Consider the following 15,516-nt stretch of genomic DNA (forward strand, 5'->3'; position numbering starts at 1 on the left):
CTGTGGACAAACGCCGGCTCCCTCGGCCTAAAGTGAAATGAGTGCCACACCCCATAGTCACCTTTGACTGGACATTACCATCCAGGGGTCTTTTACCTTTACCATGTGGCTCATATAAACAATTAAAAGCATAAAATGCTGCTAAAACATTGTAATTACAAAGCTAAGAAAAAAGAAGCAGTCTATAAACACTAGCCCAGTAATTCAAGGGTGTCTCATCCCTGCACATTAGAATAAAGCAATCCAGCTGATACCCAGATATCTCTGTGAGGTAAACATGGATATGAATTGGCAGAAACGACTTGGGAAAGTGTTTTGCTGAGACGGAGCATTAAGGAGAGCTGGTGTTTTTTAGCCCATATATTCTGTCACTTGGGGTGGGGGAGCCAAGATTAGGGTTATTCAGCAGACGTCAGGAAAACAAACGTTCCCAGAGGACCTCTGTAAATTGACAGTTTTCATTTTAAGTCATTCCTATCCTTTTATGGCTACAACGAATGTATTACAACACCATAATGTACTGTACTTTGAAAATATCTGTGAGTCTGAGCGGGGAATTTAAGTTGATAGACCTTTGCTGCAACCTGAGAAGTATGACAGTTTGCGGCTGGGAATCCACAGCAAGTCTCAATCTCACCTCTGGCCTACAATATTAATGCTTGACTGTATAGCAGGGCTGCTTTAAGTTACTCTGTGTCAGCACAGCTCTCCAACCTGTAATAGGGATATGGCAGACTACTGTGGAGGGTTGTTGCAGATGCCTCTCCCAGCACAATGTTGTTGTTGTTGTTTTCATTTATTAAATTTGTATACCGACCAATACCTGCAGGTCTCAGGGAAGGTCACAGGATAATGACTACACTCTTATCTCTGTGTAACTCTTGCCTGCCTGCCTGCCTCCCTCCCTCCCTTTCCGGGTACACCATTCTGTATTTCCCTAATCTTCACATCTGGTTGTCAGTCATCCTGCCCTCAGTCTCAGTATCTCAAGATTACATTCGGAGTGGAGAAAGGTTCCCCCATTCCAGGGGTTTTTCACTATTAATTCTCCAAAACTGAAGAGTTTCCCCAAATCCCTGTTGTATGTGGGCGCTACACAAAGGCGGGCACTCTCCGCTGAAGTTCATAAATAGAATATAAGTTTGGAAGTGCAACATAAATCATCTTGTAGAAATCCCACAGAGAGGTAATAACGGTAACAAGAAGAATATGAAAACAGAGGGGGGCGGAATAACGCTGAGTGGAAATTTTCAGGAGGGGACGTCCTAGGAACAGCACTGGAAACACTTTTTTTTCACACACACACATATATTATGAAAAGTGTCTGGAAATATATGTATATATATTTCCCACCACTTCAGGTGGTCGTGGAGCTGCAGCCAGTGGCCCAGCAGCCACCATATTTTGCCATAATGCTTCACAATGTGACATTTGTACAAAAACAAAGATGGCGGACCCCACCATTGGCCAGCAGAAGGGGCCATCTTTTTCTCAACAATATCCCTACATTTAGCGTTGTTCCTAGCAACAAAGCATTGTGGGATAACGAGTCTGCTGCCAGGCTGCGAGTTGGAACTGTGCTGCCACTTGAAGCTTCTAGAAATTTTACAAGAAGATGCCAAGAGGAAGTTGCTTTCACTACTTTTTTTCTAGTTAACCCGATGCCCCTAAAAATCTACTGGTTTTCTTCTGCACCCCTGGGGAAATTTTTTTCTTAGAGTGCCTCTCATTTGTGGCCTAAAGATGGGGAAATAAAAGGGGGTAACCCTTCAGCATAATATTCAATCATCCAAGGGTCGCTTTCATGAGGTAATGTTTGAAAAGCATCTGTTAAGCAGTTAAAGCCCTGTTCTCAGAGAATAAAAAGCTAAGTATAACAATGCAATCCTATACATGTCCACTCAGAAGAAATCCTCTTTTGAGTTCACTGGCACTTGTTTCCAGGCAAATGGATATAGGATTGCAGCCTAATTGGATTGGGAAAGAGTTTTACGGATAAAAGAGTATTGATGAATGAAATTCATCAATTCAGAGATGGAAATAGGATGAAATGAGCAATTCAACAGGGTTATCATAATGAAATGCTCCCTATAATTCGAAATATACGTTCAGAAGATGAGGAAATGAAGAAGGGGGCCAAACTCAGAAAAGGTTTCAAAGTACCAAGTTCACAAACCCCCACCACTGTCTATTTAGATTAAAAGCACAGTAAATTCAGGATTCTGAGGTCATCGAGAGAGGAATTGAAGACTTGAGGTACCTGGACCTAATGGTCAGGGGTCCCTTTACCTTTTACCTTTACCTAGCTGCAGGAGTTTTGCTGAAAGGAGGCATACAAGATGCCACCCAGCCACCTTAGGGACTCCACTCCAGATTTGTGTAGGGTTTACTCCTTAGCCTTTTCTTCCCCCAAAGATGTCCCACAAGGCAGCAGGTTTTTTTAATATATATATATATATATATATATATATATGCTTTCGTAGATTTTCACGGGTACAGGAATGCAGGTTTTGGTGTCCTCGGGTGTCTTCCCGTGTAAAAGTTGGGGTGTCTAGGCGACGTTTCGACGAGGTCTCACTCGTCATCTTCAGGCTGGTGCTTTCGGCTTCTTGTTACTGGAACAGAGCGGGATCTCAATGTTTGAGTTCCTATAAATACTGTAGAGGGGGTGTGGTGTCTAGCCTCCAATGTTCTGGGCAGAGAGGAAGTTCCCAGGCTAGTGTGCCTTTTCTTCTTTTGTTCCTTAATTACTTGAGAGATACCTTGAGTGATTTCTTGAGTGATATCCTGAGTACCACTTAGGTGGGTCATTAGGTGTGGATTAGTTGCTAAAGTCTTTGTGTCTTGACCTCTTGAACTTTGTGAAGAGTTTTCCTGAGAAGATGGCTGTATTGCACTTAGTTGTGCTTTGGCTTGGCTTCGTGTATAGGGGCGAGCTGTGGTTTTGTGGCTTGTGTCAGCCAGATCTGTGTAGGGATTGCAGGGGGGTGCAGCATCCGGAGGTGCCACCATGGATTGGCTACTGGATGGTGTCAGTAATTCATCTGTGGAGAGGGTCTGGGTTTGGGTCTGGTGTGGTTGATTGGTGTTGGCGTTCTGTGTGCCTCTGGATCTGGTGTCAGTTTTTGTGGGGAGGGCTAATTTCCAGATGTCTGGCAAGCGGGATGTGTCGTCACGCTTGTTCATGTTGTGAGGGTGTTTCTCTATCTCGATGGCTTCCATGATTATTCTCTTGTGGTGATGTTCCGTGTTAAAGAGCAATTTGGAATCTGCAAAATTAATTTCGTGTCCTGTTTCTTTCATGTGTTGGAAAAGAGAGGAAGTTTTTTCTTCTTTTTTGACGGCATTCTTGTGTTCTGCGATACGTGCATTTATTCGTCTGTTTGTTTGTCCAATGTACGTGGCTGGGCAGACTTTGCAGGGTATTTCATAGATCCCTTGGTTTTCCAACTGGATTTTATCCTTGGGGTTTCTGAGGATATTGGCTATTTTTTGGTTGGTGCAAAAGGCTGTTTTGATATTGTGTTTATGGAGGATTTTGCTAATTTTATCTGTAGTGCCCTTGATATAAGGAAGGAGGGCCATGCCATTGTTTTCTTCTGTGTCTTGGTTTTTGGGGGGTGTTTCCTTTTGGATTAGCTTCGTAATCCTGTTTTGCTGGTATCCATTGGCAATTAACACATTTGAGAGATTCTGTAACTCAGTTGTCAAGTGGTCTTTGTCAGCCAGGCGTTTGGTTCTGGAGATGAGAGTCTTGGCTACGGAGTTTATTTGTGCAGGGTGGTGGTGTGATTGTGCATGTAAGTAGCGGTTGGTGTGTGTTTTTTTCTGGTAGATAGCCATCTTCTCAGGAAAACTCTTCACAAAGTTCAAGAGGTCAAGACACAAAGACTTTAGCAACTAATCCACACCTAATGACCCACCTAAGTGGTACTCAGGATATCACTCAAGAAATCACTCAAGGTATCTCTCAAGTAATTAAGGAACAAAAGAAGAAAAGGCACACTAGCCTGGGAACTTCCTCTCTGCCCAGAACATTGGAGGCTAGACACCACACCCCCTCTACAGTATTTATAGGAACTCAAACATTGAGATCCCGCTCTGTTCCAGTAACAAGAAGCCGAAAGCACCAGCCTGAAGATGACGAGTGAGACCTCGTCGAAACGTCGCCTAGACACCCCAACTTTTACACGGGAAGACACCCGAGGACACCAAAACCTGCATATATATATATATATATATATATATATATATATATATATCCAGATGAATGTATTGCAGATAATTTCTTTTCCTCTTCATTGATAATCCTGCTTTAAGTTAGCCGACTTCTCAGTAACTTCCAGTTCAGGGACTTTGCACTTTTTATCACTTAATAATTGGATCAATTCATCTATCTCCTCTAGCACAAAAAAAGGTTGATTTTAAATCAATTAGACACAGATCAATTCACCCTTGCTCATTCTCCTGAGGCCTTGAAAAACACATTTATTGTAAGTCATTCATCAGATTCATTCCATCCATTATCTTGCTCCCAGTACAGCTTACACTTCCCCCCTGCCTCCTCAACTTTGGATTTACTTTAAGAGACATTTAAACATATGACTTCTTGACATTCGACTGTCTCCCTTGTGCCTTCTGGCTCATGAGAAGGTCATGTGTCATTGCCTGCAATCCTTGGGAGGAGGGAGTCAATGAATAGGGCCCTGTGACCATCCCTGGGACAGCGCTCTGATGTATGTAGTTCTGCAGAAGGCTCAATATACATGCAAACGCAAAAGTGAACATTACAGTCCAAAGCAGTGATTGCTCATGTGTCAGCTTGCTGAAGCAGGGTGATCTCTGTTGTGGGAGGGAGGGAGGGAGGGAGGGAGGGAGGGAGGGAGGGAGGGAGGGAGGGAGGCAGAGCACCCACTGCCCCTTACAACAGAGAATCCATTGTTGTTGTTGTTGTTGTTGTTGTTGTTGTTGTTGTTTAGTCATTTAGTCGTGTCTGACTCTTTGTGACCCCATGGACCAGAGCACGCCAGGCACTCCTGTCTTCCACTGCCTCCTGCAGTTTGGTCAAACTCATGCTGGTAGCTTCGAGAACACTGTCCAACCATCTCGTCCTCTGTCGTCCCCTTCTCCTTGTGCCCTCCATCTTTCCCAGCATCAGGGTCTTTTCCAGGGAGTCTTCTCTTCTCATGAGGTGGCCAAAGTATTGGAGCCTCAGCTTCAGGATCTGTCCTTCAAGTGAGCACTCAGGGCTGATAGCTGCTACCATGAAGCACTGTGCAGATTAAAACAAAATACAATAGGAACAAATTAGGAAGGGTGCTTGAATTTCCAGAACGGTGAGGGGTAAGGATGGATGAACCTCTCAATTTTGGTTTCTTTCAGTTTCTCTCTTTTTTCTTTTCTTTCTTTCTTTCTTTCTTTCTTTCTTTCTTTCTTTCTTTCTTCCTTTCTTCTTTCGAGTGTTAAGTTCAGCTCTCCACATTTCTTCAATACTTTGTGAATGTATTTTTTTTGTGTGGGCATTTCTCCCCATCTGCATGTTTTGATACACATTTCTTTCCTGACATACATATTTTTGCAAGCAAGTTCCCAATACTGAATATGTTTGTGTATGTTGTTTTATGCTAATGTACATGTTTATGCACACTTTCTCCTCCTCTAAGCATTTCTCTAAGCAACGCAATTTTGTTGGCAAACAGCATTGCAAAATTCATAAAAGTGCAAATTTCAAAGGATGGCTGTGTTTTGGTTCACATGCTGTTTGGGGAAGTGTGAATTAGGTAGATTCGCCTTTGAACGCAAACTTCTTCTTTTCTTAAAGACTTTTGTTGACATTTTTTCATAAGAATAGTTTTACAGACTTGCATAAAGGCATAATACAGTAGTAATACCAGTGGTTGAACGTAAGAGGATGGGGGACAGCAAGGAAACAGGAAAATTACGAAATGTGCAATGCAAGCTTAACACCACAATTGTTAATAAAATATGCAAAGGAAGGGAAGAAAGGTAGTTTAATTTTCTATAAAGACCTCTCCATATGTTTACTTGGGAAACTGGGGATTTAGTGGGCTTTGCATCTGAGCTAACATAGGAGAAGAATTTATGCCATGCTGAATAACAGTGATCTATTATTGTCTAACCTCTAAGGATTCTCCTTTGATGCATTAAGTGTCCCAAAGCAAACTTAACTTCATGAGGGTTTCCCATAGGCATCTGTGATAAGAGAGGGGCTACTGGTCTATCCGAGCAGGGCCGCCCTTACGTTCTCATGAGCCCAGGGCCAGTTACAGCAATAAGGCACATGAAACAATCGGCAACATTAAAACACAATAAGCAATTTGGTGCAATTAGATAAAACCTCTGCCATCTGTCAGCCAATTCCTTCACATTCAAAGGCCTGAAGGGAAAGGCAGGTCTTTAGCTGGCACCTAAAGATGGATAGCATTGCTTAGATCTGGCATAGATGTCAAATGAGTACAAAACACCTGCTGGTGTTTTATTTCATTAGGAAAGGGGGGTGAAACCCAGAATGTGTAAACAAAACTGGTGACTGTGCTGTGTGCACCGTTCAATAATCATGCGCAGAAATTGGTTTTGAGGACTTCAGTATCATTCCCGTAACTTGAATGAAAAGTACTGCCGAGTTCCAGTAAGCACCTCCTAAAAATGGAATCTCAATAAACCAAATGCTGGTTGTTCCATAATCGCAAAACACACAGGTAATGAAAACAGTTTCAGCCTCGGTCCTTTTGCTTGCTTTCTCTCCACCACCACCCCTTCCACCCCCCATCTGTCCTGCTCTTCCTCCCATCTGTTTCTTTAACTCAGTCTGCTGGAATCCTGCTTCGTGAAATGGAATCTAAATTCCTAACACAAGCCCTGTATCAGTCACCTACGTATGTACGCACACATGCACACATGGAGAAGCCTTCTGAAGAAGAAGCACCGTCCTCACATTCGGTGGCCGTTTGTCAAGCCCGATTATTTCTTGGACAAGCAGTCTTTTTTAAACGACAACAGGGCGGGATAGGTTTAAGTATGAACAAAATGTGCTCTGATTCCAGATGATGCGCTTCTGACGAAAAGAAGGGGAGAAGGAAGAAGCCCAGGTCATCCTTTAATCAGCTGTTGGCAATGTTTTCGGGACCTTTGGGCAAATTTCGCTTGATGATGCCAAGTATATGGTAAGTGCTTTGCCATTTAACTCATTTATCTGTGGGTCTTCAATTCTGTACAGCAATCTACTTGGTTGCATGCATTCTGTCACAAGTTTGGGGTTTGTTTGCTTTTTGCTGAATGGAAAACAATTGGATTATGTCTTTGATTGTGCTTAATGGCTTGTGTGTCTTATGTAATCACATGTGATAGTGTTGGGTTCTCCCCCCCCCCTTCCACCAGTCCACACTGTTGTGATCTTGGGAATACTATGTATAGTTATGTGCACCTTGCAAGTGCAATGGATGTGTTCCTCCTGCAGGTGAATTTGTCTAGGTGAATGCTTCAAGTTGGGGGGAAAGAGGGAACAAACTTTCATAAAAGTCTAGAAGCTGACATTGTGATCTAGCCAAAGTGAAGCACTTTCGAATCCCATCGATTTAAGTGTATGGCCAATTCTCCCTGTAAAATCAATGGAACTTATAAAAGCACTTAACTTTGGCATGAATATGCCATGAGAAATTAATCGTAAGCCTTTTGGGTTATTCTCCCAGTTGTGTATATTTCCACAATATAAATGTGACGTGTTTAGATTAAAATGTAGTCTTTGTTAATTGGTAGCATGCTCTCCATCACGAGGTGCTTTATTAAGAAACATTATTTAATCAGTGAAATCCTAGAGTGTGGCATCTCATTTAGCCAGTTATTTAAAGTGTGTGTTAATTCTTTGGAAACTGAAGTTTCGCTTAGAATGTCCTTGGAATTAGACGTCTGTCTCTTTTGATTTACAAGGACTTGACTCAACCATATTCTCTCTTATGCATTGTGTTTAAGAGCCTCATGTGGCCACCACAAAGGTACAATTACCATTCCTGTCTACAATTAGGCATTTTACAGCGCTAGAACAAACAGGATCAAATTTTAATTTATTCCTAATTATTACCAAGGTATTTTCCGAAACGTGATGGCATTAATTAATTTAGCACACAGCTGGGGTTATCCTCACAGTCCTTCCCTTTGTCAACTGATTATTTCTGCCACTGTAAAATGAGACACAAAATCAAACACTTCTGGAGTGCATTCTCTTCTGTGATTCTTGTCAATGGAAAGTAATGAATCGCCTCCCCCTTTGACACACAAATAAGCTTTTACGCTGTAAAAAGAGTTACAAATATGCAATGAGTTTAACTTAGACATCAAAGCACTTTCCCAAGATGAAAATGGGACCAAGGGGGGAAAAGTTGCAGTAATACCATTAAATATAGTAATAGTTCCATCAGGAGATTAATGTTAGTGACATGGACGACTTTCAAAAGGTATGGATAGTGCTTTTGAAGATCTTTACGTGTGCATTTCAATAGGTACAACCCATTTATCCATTTTATAACAAAAGCCTGAACTACTTAAAAATGAAAGTCAACGTTGAATGGCTTATATTAATCATTGCTCCTAATCTCAAGATGTAAAGCAACAATTAAGTTGCATTAAAGCCAATGAAAGTTTTAATACTGATCTCCGTGACAGGTGAAAAGGGTGAGTATCTCAAAAATTTGCGCACACATAGGCTTCTATCCAGCACAGTGGTAGGAAATGTCACATCAACCCATGGATTTACATTTGTGCAACAAGACATTTCCCCATATGCACCCCAAATTATGTCCCCGTCCCCCCAACCCTCTAGAGCAGATTTTGGGAGGATATAATGTACCCACAGCACAGGAGGAGGAGGAAATTCTCATTGGGCAAGTGTAAATCCTTGCACTGATAGGACAGTTACTTGGTGCTGCTTTGGATACAAGCCCAAGCTCCCAATGTAAATTGGACAATTTGCCTCCCTGATGCTATGCGAAGGTCACCAACGTGATACCCGCAGGTGTGCTCATGAAGCCTGACACTGCTGTGCAGATTTTTTTTTTTTTTTTTTTTTGCTAATAAACAGTTAACTCCAACTTACTTGGTGTAATTTGCTGCTGGCTCGCTCCTGTCACCTGCATCCAACCTGTCCATTGCAGCTATTTATAATGACCTGTGCATGCCTGTCTCCAGCCTTTATTATCCGCTATGAAAATGGCCTTAGGCCCCATTGCTCCAGTAGCTCCACAGTTCTCAGCAGAATGAAGCCAAGAGTGTAACAGCACTTTGGTCGTGTATTAGCACGCATTTTCTTCAGCGACGTACTGTGGAGTTCTTGACAAGACTAAAACAGTAATGGCAATGAAGGTATTATGTGATGTGATAAAGTTACTACAAAGTAGCAATACCATATCAGTTTCACGTGGGGAATGTTTTGTGTAAATGTGCCCTCCTGTGTTGAGCGCTGGTATTTATCACACCATGGCAAGCTACTGAAACGAAGGCCTCTCTTTGATGTGGAAGATAGTAGCTCTTGCCATGGGACAAATGCATTCAAACAAAATATTGGCCACACCGAACTGATACAGTCAATTCAACTTGTGGTATTATTAGTTTGTGGATATTTTGTTCACGAGGCAAGAGTGAGGGTTACAACACTAAGGCATCATATGGTACCTTGTGGCCCAGTGGAGATAAAGGCAGAGTATAATTAAATAGTATATGGATCATAATCAGATCTTCCTGTGTTTAACTATGAGGCTATGATTTCTGTGGCTTTTGCTTCTTCTTTTAATGGAAAGGCAAGTTATAATAAATGAACGTGAAGGAGAAGGATTGTAGCTCAGAGACAGAGAGTCTGCTTTGCATGTAGAAGGTATTGGGTTCAATCCCTGGTATCTCTTGGTGGGGCTGAAAATGCCCTCTGCCTGAGGATCTACAAGTCAGTGTAGATAATGATGAGCTAGGTGGAGCAATGGTCAGATTCGAGATAAGGCAGCTTCCTACGTGTTCCTATGTATTTCTAACTTGGGAGCATTTTTGCTGCTAAAGAAAACATGAGAATGAACTTTGTGAGAGAGCATTGTAGAGTTCCACTGGAATTTTTATTCGAATCTTGCCAAGCACTTGATACGTTGCCAAGTAAACATAGTGAAGCCAGCAGTCACGCTTGGGCTCTCCGCTTTTTGTTTGGCACAGAAGTGCTGCGCACCCTCCGTGACCAAAGACAGTCACTCCGCTGCCTGTGCTATCGCATAGCTTCTGCTGAGTTAACTAGAGAGTGAAACTGCAGAAGGAGTCCTCTCAAATCAGCAAATGCATCTCTGAGCACCGGGGAAGGGGTGTAAACAAGGGGCTAGCAGCAGTTTGAGCGGCTTTTGAAGATAGACGGTTTGCAAAAACAGGAAGTATGCAGTAAAATGTGCAATGGAAGGGGGAGAAAGAGTGAAGAAGACTCGGAATGCTAGAAGGATAAGGGTACAAAGCAGTTGAGAGGACTTGTAAAGAACTGGCTGATTCCTGTTGGGTGGGAGCAAAAGTCCCACAAAGTCCTCAGCAGGAAGAAAGTTGTTCGCTGTTGATTTGATTCCCAGGGGGTGGGGGAGATGTACCAGGACAGTTCTCTTTGCCTCCCTTTCAGATACTTAGCATATTCCTTCCTATTTTTTTTTATCTGAGGCTACAGAGGGAATCGATGCTTGTGTCGTCTGTGCAATCGAGTTTGCTTTGAATTTGACTTTCATACAAAATCAAACGTCTTCTTTGAGAAGTGTGCGCAAAATAAATGCCGAGCCAATGGCTTAACAGTCAAGTAAATTTAGAAAAGAATAAAGCACTGTTGGTTTAAATATAGACGAGGGACTGTGACAGGCAGATGTTTTATTAGGTCTGGGATTACAATGGTCTCTGCATACTTGGAGACCACGATCCTTCTGCACATTTTCCAAATCACAAAAGCAGCAATTTTCAGCTGCCACATTTTGTGTTGCATACCTCTATTTGTAAGCAGGGGGTTTTTTCAGCCGGAACTAAGTTCCGGGTCCTCTCAGGTGGGCACGTTTGCCTTTAAAAGCAAACAAAGGAGGCATTTGTGGTGAGGTCCAGCACCTCTTTTTCTCAAAAAATAGCACTGTTTGTAACCACTGTTAAGAGTAATGTTCCTCTGTTATACCACTGCCAGTTATTCTTAACACCAAGAGGAATCTAGTGGTAACAGATTTATTCATTTAATTATTGTATTTATACCCCCCCCCTTCCTCCAAGTGGTCTCTGGCTCTCCATGTCATCACTGTCCTGTCAGGTAGGTGAGGTTGAGCATTGGTGATAGGCCCGAGGGTACCATGTGAACTTCATGGATAGGAGGGGATTTGGACCCAGGTCACAATACAGGCCTCTAACCACTGCCCTGCACTGGAAGATCTCCCGCACATACCCACCAACAGAAGTGGTTTGCCAGTGTGTGGATTTGAAAGCAAATGCTGCAACCATGTATTTATTACGATGGAAATAAGAAGCAGTTTCCAACATTTGACAAGTGCAATCCTCCCACTATATGAATGGGAGCACTTCAGGTTAATGTCCTCTTGGCTTTAATGTGCCCTGCTTTCTCATGGTGTTCAAGGTACTTACCGGTCCCTTATGACAAGACTGCTACCTAACATTGCAACAGGCCCTATAGAAAGTCCAATTTTGATACAGGTGAGTGCCCAAGGGGTCTTACACTTTATGAAACAAACAGATACCTGGATGAGAAAGAAGGCAGGGTTATCGATTACAGACCCTCCAAGTGTTTTTCCAGGGACAGTTCTGGATTTACAGAAGCAGTCCTGGTTTCTGATGTGATCATAGAATGTCCTGCTTTTTTTTGAATGTCCTCCAAATGTTGGAGTCTATGATGTTATGCAACCCGCAAGCCAAAGAAACAAGTAACCATACAACCTCTAGAACACATTTGAAGGGAGCCCTGTATAGGGATTTTTTTAATGTATAATGTTTTATTATGCTTTTATATATGTTGAAAATCGCCCAGAGTGGCTGGGGCAATTCAGTCAGATGGGCAGGGTATAAAGATGATGATGATGATGATGATCATGATGATGATGATGATCATGATGATGATAGAATAGGATGTCTTTGCTAGTTCAGTGTTGGCTTATGGGCAGCCTTGCCCTCCTCCTTGCTGTTAAAGCCATGTTACTCCCTAGTAAGCATAATTAGGACTTTGGCCTCAGTTCTGTAGGCAAAATCTCCACTGATTTCCAATAGAGTTCACACTTTGGCATGGCTTGTGCAGATCTTCTCTCTTGTGCTTTTTTGCTCTTTTTTTAAAAAGCTGCGTGGACCTTCAGCCAAAGGATTGGGTTTAAATTGCTCCTGTTGATGAGCATTGATTTAGTGCTCGTGAATTCCCATTAATTTTCCTATCCTGATTTATTAGCAACATTTCAAGAGAGCTTTGTTTACCATGTTCAGAATTGTTAGATTTAAATAACAACAACTCCAAAATGCTTCGGGTCTTGATTTTCATCAGATCACGTTTGTTAACCTTTGCACAGAATTAGAACGAGGGGTATAATTGAAAGTACGAAATGAGGGTAGTGGCTTGGAAAATGCGGTTTCGTTGCCATGTGATGTTTACCTGAAGGGTACAGTGCTCTACATTCAGTCACTGAGACGCTAAAACCACCCAACCATATCTTCTCCCATCATTCTTAACGGGGAAACACTTTAAAGCTTTAACCGAGCAATGGTTACAAACAACTAGTTGCTCATCACAGCAACTTTGGGTCCCAAGTGGTGCTATACATATCCATCCATATGACAAGATGCATCTGGGCCACACTGACACCATACATTTAAAGCACTATCATCCCAATTTACACAGTCATGGCTGCCCTCTAAGAATTCTGGCAGCTGTAATTTGTTAAGGTTGGCAAGAGTTGTTAAGGTGCCCAGAGTGGCTGGGGGAACCCAGCCAGATGGGCAGGGTATAAATAAATTATTATTATTATTATTATTATTATTATTATTATTATTATTATTATGAGCCCCCTGTTCCCCCCCCCCCAAGCCCAATGTGGTTTGCCGATCAGAAGGTTGGTGGTTCGAATCCCTGCGATGGGGTGAGCTCCCATTGCTCGGTCCCTGCTCCTGCCAACGTAGCAGTTCAACAGCATGTCTAAGTGCAAGTAGATAAATAGGTACCGCTCCGGCGGGAAGGTAAACGGTGTTTTGGTGCACTGCTCTGGTTCGCCAGAAGCGGCTTAGTCATGCTGGCCACATGACCCAGAAGCTGTACACCGCTCCCTCGGCCAGTAAAGCGAGATGAGCGCTGCAACCCCAGAGTAGGCCACAACTGGACCTAATGGTCAGGGGTCCCTTTATTGTATTTTTACTGCCAGGGAGTTGAGAGAAAGGCTTGTGGAATGTTCTGCCTTAGGTACCAAAATAACATGACCTGCCTTGGGTCCATCTTGATTCATTTTTTGGGAAAGGGGGGGGATTTGCTGCTCCACCTCAGGGAGCAAAATGCCTTGCTGGCGGCTGTGTTGACATTGTTGCTTTCTCAGAGCAATGGTATTGTCTTTGGTGCCCCCCAACAGAATAGACTTGGAGTTAGCACTCAACCAGGCCTAAGCTCTGAAGCCAGTTTTAAATGTCACTTCTCGTGTGAGGGATCCTTATTTGTGGTAGGATCGAATATGGCCAGTAGTTTTAAGGTTTAAGGAATTTATTCAAGCTTACAGTGTGTTGAAAACCAGGTTGACTTTTCCTTTTCCCTTAAACCGAAATAAGAAAGTGGTTGTTTAATTAATAGTGGCCATGTGTCCTACTTTACAGGCTACAGTCCTCTGTTTGGAGGACTGTCTGTTTTAAAGATATGAATGTTTATTATTACGGCTAAACAGCCAGCATGTTAAAATCAGAAATTCAGCATCATTTTCCCGTAAACATTAAAACAGTCAAAGTGGAATTTAAGAATCAATATACTAATTCAATAGATTCGAAATATGTATCCAAGGAAATATAAACTCCATTAAAAGTTTTTTTAAAAATAATAATAGAAGAATTTTACTGTGAACTGTGTCAGATTATGACTGTTTGTGGAGCTGTGTAGTCTTTTGCTTTCTTTGACTTATGGCTACATTTCTGGTGACATAGGGATTCCAGCCAGACAAGAGGTAACTTAAAAAATATTTCTCCATCCTCCCTGGTACTTTTTGTACAAGCGGGATTATGAGGGAGGCTCTGATACCTGAATAAAATCTGCAGTGGGAAAAGAACATGGCCCACGGTCTCAATTTGACCTCTCTTCCATGGGCAGAGCCACTTGCCATGGGGAATCTTTTTATATCCTCCTTCCAATAGCGCAGGTGGCAAGATGAAAAATTTGGCTTATGCGGGTGCCTTTCTAAATGCGGGGGTGGTCAAGTTTGGTTTTAAAGATGAATAATCCTGAGAAGGGAGAGGTGGAGCCTAGAAGTTGCAGGCCAAATAGGATCCTAAGTTCCTGCTACACTAGGATGAAATGTGCTTTGTAAAAAAAATGTTTACATTATGGCAGTTATTTCTAAATTTGTATAAATATTCTATACATATAAATTGCCATATGCATATACAGTGGTACCTCAGGTTACAGATGCTTCAGGTTACAGACGCTTCAGGTTACAGACTCCGCTATCCCATAAATAGTACTCGAGTTAAGAACTTTGCTTCAGGATGAGAACAGAAATCGTGCGGCGGTAGTGGGAGGCCCCATTAGCTAAAGTGGTACCTCAGGTTAAGAACAGTTTCAGGTTAAGAACGGACCTCCAGAATGAATTAAGTTCTTAACCCGAGGTACCACTGTGCTTTATAACACATACCTTATTTGCCCACTGTTTTGGTGATACATTTCCTCTTTGCTTGGGATGAACTTATTTGGAATTTTCCAAACCACATTCAGAAGTAGCTCCCATTATTGTTGAATGAATTAAAGATGAATTAAGTTCAATTGGGGGGGGGGTAGAACTTGAATTAAACTAGAATGAAACTAGTTGATTTTGTGAAAGGATGGAGTTGAACTGGAACTGGTTCCTTTTTAAAAATATTCTTTCCAAGCACTGGTCCAAAGTGTAAATATCAGATACTTGACTGTCCTTGACATGGGCGATTGTGGAACAGCTGCAATATCAAAGATCAAAATCAATATGCCGAAAGAAAAGGTACCTGAAGGAAATAAATAAATAAATTTAAATTATTAAAGGAAGCATTGGAGGGAATCAAAGAAAGCAATCAAAATGAGCAAGCAGCATTGTAAAAGATTTATGTTCCATCCAACATTTAGCGACACCTTGTTTCAGTAGGAGGCTTTCCTCTAAAAATAGGATTTTTAGGAAGGAAAGAAAGGTTCCTACTATTACTTAGCTTCCTTGCTTTTTACTATATGTGGGGCTTAGGCATAAGAAGGATTTTGCTAAATTAAGGCTGCGCTGATAAGATCCTGGAGGCAGAAATTCTTTTCTTCTG

At 42.1% G+C, this 15,516-nt stretch overlaps 1 protein-coding gene across 2 annotated transcripts in view; it reads left to right on the top strand.

Annotated features, from left to right (window-relative positions):
* Nucleotides 1–15,516, top strand: part of B3GALT1 (beta-1,3-galactosyltransferase 1) — a 333,237-nt gene that overhangs the window by 238,352 nt on the left and 79,369 nt on the right. For both annotated transcript variants that reach the window (XM_083714070.1, XM_083714071.1), the window contains exon 4: nt 7,065–7,184. The gene's annotated coding sequence lies outside the window, so the exon portion shown is untranslated. The remainder of the gene's footprint in view (nt 1–7,064; nt 7,185–15,516) is intronic.

Source organism: Podarcis gaigeae (assembly GCF_964106915.1).
Source record: "Podarcis gaigeae genome assembly, chromosome: 1".
Lineage (NCBI taxonomy): Eukaryota > Metazoa > Chordata > Lepidosauria > Squamata > Lacertidae > Podarcis > Podarcis gaigeae.